Source organism: Triticum urartu, chromosome 6A (assembly GCF_056163025.1).
Source record: "Triticum urartu cultivar PI428250 chromosome 6A, HENAU_Tu73, whole genome shotgun sequence".
NCBI lineage: Eukaryota > Viridiplantae > Streptophyta > Magnoliopsida > Poales > Poaceae > Triticum > Triticum urartu.
The window spans coordinates 82,509,066-82,515,344 of NC_141878.1; positions in this window are offsets into that span (position 1 = coordinate 82,509,066).

Here is a 6,279-nt window from a genome sequence, read left to right on the forward strand (position 1 = left end):
CTGGACCTTAATAAGTTGCAATTTTACATGGATCAACAAGAACTCTTTTTTTAATTGTATCACTAGCATTTGTTGTTGCGATGCCCTCTCTCCTCTTTTTGGATGCTGTTTAAGAGTATGTACTTCAGTTTTATAAATCTTTTACCACTGATGTGCAAGAAAGTAATTTTTATGTGTATTAGTTATTGGAGTTGTCATGATGAATAATTCCATCTCATTGTGTCTATAATGATTTTCAAAAATATGGAATTGGAAGAAAATATAGTGGTCATTCAAAATCATTATACTAGGCACTAATATGTTCTTCTTTCCCCCTTCTTGCAGATTGTGACTAGTTATTGGACTGTAGCACACCAAGTTTTCTCTTGCAGTATGATTGCTTCTTGGAATGTAGTAAATGAATATAGTTGAAATTTTTAGGGTGGTTGCACAACCTGTATGCTTTCAATGTGAATAGTACAGGGAGAAAGTACACATGACATCTTCTTGTCTAGAACTGCAAGTGTCAACGCTGTCAGCATGTACAGAAAGGAAGGAGTGACATCCCCAGCAAAAATCCATTTATCATGTACAGGAGCATTATCACAGGAGAGAGGGGAGGAGTGGAGTATACCTTGCTGTGAACGGACGGCGGCTCGATGAAGTGGACGGAAGACGGCGGCTCAGTGCAGTGGGAAGAGGGGCAGCGTTGGGGAGGGACTAACCGGACTGAACATGAACAGAGAAGTGAGATACAGGTAGGATGGGTGGGGGTGAGGGATGGAGGGAGGAGAGAGGGGAGGAGTGGAGTATACCTTGCTGTGAACGGACGGACGGCGGCGGCGGCTCGATGAAGTGGACGGAAGACGGCGGCTCAGTGCAGTGGGCAGAGGTGCGGCGTTGGGGAGGTACTGACCGGATGCGGAGATGGCAGCGCAGCGTGGAACCACGGGAGGGAGGGCAACAAAGCGACAGATGTCCGGCCGAAGGGGTGGCGGTGTCCGATGAGCCAATCCTAGCTCGTGGCGGCGGCGGCTGTTCTTGTTTTTCTTATGAGGATGCGAAGGAGGGTTGTTCACCTGTTCGGTCGGAGCACCTCGTCGGAGCGGGCGTGGCTGTCGTCAGAGCGGGCGCGGTGGTCGTCGGAGCGGGTGTGGAGTGGGCGGCGGGATCTGGCGAGGGAGGGAATGAAGGGGGATCTGGCGAGGGAGGGAAGGGGGATCTGGCGACGGGGGGTCTAGCTAGAGGGGGGAAGGTTAGTAATGGCGCACCATCTAGGGGTGCGCCATAAAAACACTGACAGCAATGGCGCACCCTCCTCTGGTGCGCCATTAGTAACTTTTTTCCTGATAGCAATGGCGCACCCTCCTCTAGTGCGCCATTAGTAAAAAAATTCTGATAGCAATGGCTTTTTTCCATTAGTTTTTGTTGCATCTAATAATTTGTTTTTTTATCAAATTTGTTATTTTCATGAGGACTAGAACAGAAGATATCATCAAATTTGTGTTTTTTTGAAAATATCATCAATTTTTTTATTTTTAATTGAAAATATCATCAAATTTATTATTTGAAAATATCATCAAATTTGTTATTTAAAAATATCATCAATATTTTTTTTGAATTTTTAGTTGCATTCATTTGTGAATTGGTAAAACATTTATGAATATGAAAAAATATCATCAAATTTGAAAAAATATTCATGAATTGAAAAAGTGCCAATGAAATTTAAAAATATTCATGAGTTCAAAAAATATTAACAAATTCAATATTCATGAGGACTAGAACAGAAGAAATATCATTTCAATATGTCGAATTACAATCGAGAAATGAAGACTACGATTTAAATACAATTGATCTTAGCTAGCTATCTTTTCACAATCTTCTTGCCCTTCTTTTTCGCAAATGGAGTTCTTCTGTTGAACGGACGTCCTTTAGGTAGGGTGGTCCTGCTTCTTCTTGTGGTGTATGGCACTTCATCGTCGTCGTCATGTTCCATCCTCTGGTCGTCGTATTTGTTGAAGTCTTGCTCATTGGCGACTCCATCCATTCCGATGATCCTCCTTTCGCCTCTCCTCACGACAACACGACTGGGCTTTGATGGGTCGGTAATGAAGAAGCATTGGTCCACTTGGGAAGCCACTACCCATGGCTCATTTTTCGCGGTGACGTTTATGCCCGTGGTCTTGGATTTGGCTTCGGGTATAACCATGGTGGTGAAATACCGGTCTTCTTTTAGGACGCTCTTGGCCCATCTGACACGGAACATCGGGACCTTCTCTCCAGCGTAGCTCAGCTCCCAGATCTCCTCGATCCTTCCGTAGTATCTATCCTTGTCGTTACCGGTGTAGGATTCCATCGTTACCCCGGAGTTCTGATAACCATCATTCTTCATGTCCTTGTCCTCGGTGTAGAATGTGTAGCCGTTGATATCATACGCCTCATAGGTCATCAGGTTGTGCTCGGCGCCCTGTGACAAGGCGAATATGAGTTTTTCTTCCATGGAAGAATCCTCGTGTAAAGGGTACGACAGAAGCTTCTCCTTGAACCAACACGTGAAACATGAGTTGTGCTCTTTGATTATATCTCCGTCCGTCCTCTGTTGGCCTCGGTTATTGTACGTCTTCTCAATAAAGGTTTTGTGCTCTACCACCCAAGGACCGACCACGTCTATGTGTTGTAGCGTGACTAGGTTTGCTCTTTCAAAGTCGGCGAGTCGACCCTCGAAGTCGACATGCATTTCGGGGCGACCATCGCGGTGACCCCATCCAGCGAGCCTGCCGAGGTGCCTGTTGACGGGCAGACCAACGGGGTTCTCGATGCCTAGATAATTCGTGCAGTAGGAGATGCACTCTTCGGTCAGAAAGCCCCTGGCTATGCTTCCCTCTCGACGTGACATGTTGCGAATGTATCCTTTGATGACACCATTCATCCTTTCGAACGACATCATGCTGTGCAGGAACGTCGGCCCGAGTTGGATGATATCCTCCACGATATGGACCAACAGATGCACCATAACATCGAAGAATGCAGGCGGGAAGTACATCTCAAGCTCGCATAGTATCACCATGATCTCTTCCTGTAGCCTTCTGAGTTGCCTCACGCCAACCGACTTCCGAGAGATGACGTCGAAAAAGTTGCATAGGCAAAATAGCATTTCACGGACGTGCACGTCCATGATCCCACGGATTGCAACTGGAAGTATCTTTGTCATCAGCATGTGACAGTCATGAGACTTCATCCCGCTGAACTTCCGCTTCGCTGAGTCTAGGTATCTGCTTATCTTTCCCGCATAACCGTAAGGAAGTTTTACTCTTACGAGGCAGGTGAAAAACTGCTCGATCTCCTCCTGACTTAGAGTGAAGCAGGCGGGAGGGTAGTCATTTCCGGTCTTCTTGGCCTTTTTGCCTTTGCGATGACTTTCCGTGTCCTGCTTCGCCTCATCATCATCATCATTAGCGTGAAGCTCTTCCCTGATGCCCATTGATTTCAACTCTTCCCTTGCTTTCGGCCCATCTTTGGCCCTCTATGGCATGTTGAGCAGGGTACCAAGCAGACTCTCGCACACGTTCTTCGTGATATGCATGACATCAAGGTTGTGAGGCACACGGTGGATCTTCCAGTACGGCAAGTCCCAGAAAACAGACCTCGTTTTCCATACCTTCAGCAGCGGCTCTGGCGCCTTTCGCTTCTTTCCCGGCTCTGGCGCCTTTTGTTTCTTTCTCGGCAGTGGGCAATCTTTCCAATTTTTCAACAGCTCATCTATTTCCTCGCCGCTCCTCGTACGCGGGTGTCTTCGGGGTTCGGTTTCACCATCGAACAGATCCTTGCGTTTTCTCCATGGGTCATCATCGCGAAGCCACCTTCGATGTCCCATGAACATGGTTTTCGAAGACCCGGGATCTCTATCTAGCTGGCGATGCGTTGTGTCATCCATGGACCTGACGCATCCAGAAAAATCCGTGGACCACCTCCCCCGCGAGATATCCGTAACCGAGATAGTCGTGCACCGTCGTGAGCAGTGCGGCTCTCATAGGGAAATATTCTTTCTCTGCGGCGTCCCACGTATTGGCTGGCGTTTTCCACAGTGTGTCTAGCTCCTCTTTCAGTAGCCCCAGATACAGATTGATGTCGTTCCCTGGTTGTTTCGGCCCTTCAATTAGCATACTCATGTGAATGTACTTCCTCTTCATGCACAACCAGGGGGAAGGTTGTACATCCACACAAACATAGGCCAGGTGCTATGTGTGCTTCTCTGGCTGCCAAACGGATTGACTCCATCGGCACTCGCGCCCAGCACGATGTTCCTTGGATCGTCCCCAAATTCTGGGTGTTCGAAGTTCAACGCTTGCCACTGGCTCGCATCCTTAGGGTGACTCAGCATCTTGTCTTTTTTATTTATCTCCAGATAATTTTCGTCATCTTCTTGCTTCTTCTCCTCCCTATCCGTGTGCCAACGCAGGAGCTTTGCTAGCTTAGGGTCCGCGAAATACCGCTGCAGACGAGGAGTGATCGGAAAGTACCACACCACTTTTCGAGGAGCTTTCTTCCTCTTCTTGTATCGAGTGACGCCGCACACCGGACATATGGTAGACTCCGCGTGCTCGTCCCAATAAATGATGCAATTGTTCATGCACACATGGTATTTCACGTGCGGTAAATCCAGAGGACACAGGATTTTCTTCGCCTCCTCAAAACTGGTCGGGCACTTGTTCCCCTTGGGAAGACGTTCGTGCCAGAATGACATGTTCTTGTCGAAGCATGCGTCGGTCATTTTGTGTTTTACCTTCATCTTCAGAGCCATGAGCGCTACTTTCAGGCGGGTATCCTCAGGCCTGCATCCTTTAGATAATGGAGTAACCGCGTCTATCTCCAGTGGATCCAGCTTGGCTTTCTCTCGGGCGGCAGCTCTTGCGTTATCCGTCTGCTTGAGAAGCAGCTCTTGAATATGAGGGTCCTGCACCCAGCCCGTCGATGGTCCATCGTCGTCTGCTCTGGCATCTTCATCTTCATGATCATGCCTTTCGTCTTGATCTTCCTCATCATCATGTCCGGCATCTTCTACATGATGAATGTGTACAACATCACCGTCGTGATCATGTCCTGGAGATTCTTTGTCTTCTCGCCCGCCCTCGCCGTGGTGGTTGTCTTGCTGCCCTTCCTCATTTCTTGCCTGGCACCATGGACGACTTCATAGTCATCTTCATCACCTTGCCACCGATAGCCATCCATGAAACCACGCAAGAGCAGGTGGTCCAGCACCTGTCCGGAATCCGGGTCCGCAATAAGGCTCTTCAGCTTGCATCTTCGACACAGACATCTTATCTCCTTCTCGTTCTTTTGAAGCATCTCGCCCTTCGCGGAGCTCAAAAACCTATTCACGATGCCTTCGGTCATCGTGCGGACCATGGTCGCCTGTGGGGTAGAGCAAAACGATATTTTAGAACCAAGAAAAAATTTGGCATGACTTTGCCTAAAAATAGGACCAAATAGAATGCATAGTGCCAAATTCTCGCCGAAACAAAAATGAATCAACATTTCGGCAAAATATTGGCAACTATCACATTTTAAATACCGGTACCTGCAAACACAAACATATATGCAACACCACAAACATATGCAACACCACAAACATACGTAGATCTAGCTAGGCCATAAAAAGTGCATGTGCACGTTGTTGGAGGGAGAAACAAGTAGATCTACAACATAAAGAAAGCTTTCCCCTTGCTTACCTATCAAAAAAAGGTAATTTAACCACTTAATTTGGGTGAATCTATGGTGCAAATGAGGTGAGGAGGAGGAGGCAGCCGAAACAAGCTTGGAAGAGGAGGTGGAGAGAATGAAGTGGGGAAAGTGAGTGTGGTAGGTGGCTGTCCAAAATATCTAGCAAGCCTCAGGTTACCAATGGCGCACCACATAAAAATGCGCCATTAGTAACCCTGGTTACTAATGGCGCACCTGTTACGTGGTGCGCCATTACACTAGTAGAAAAGAGGGCTTTGGTTTAGGTCGGGTCAGCCCATTAGTCCCGGTTCAGTCCGGAACCGGGACCCATTGGGGCATTGGTCCCGGTTCGTGAGGCCAGGGGCTTACCGGGCCTCGTGGGGGCATTGGTCCCGGTTCGTCTGGCCCCTTTGGTCCCGGTTGGTGGGACGAACCAGGACCAATGGGCCTCACTCCTGGCCCACCACCATTGGTCCCAGTTGGTGGCTTGAACTAGGACCACAGGCTGCCCTGTAGTCCCGGTTCATGCCACGAACCGGGACCAATGAGGTGCCTATATATACCCCTTGCCCACAAGCA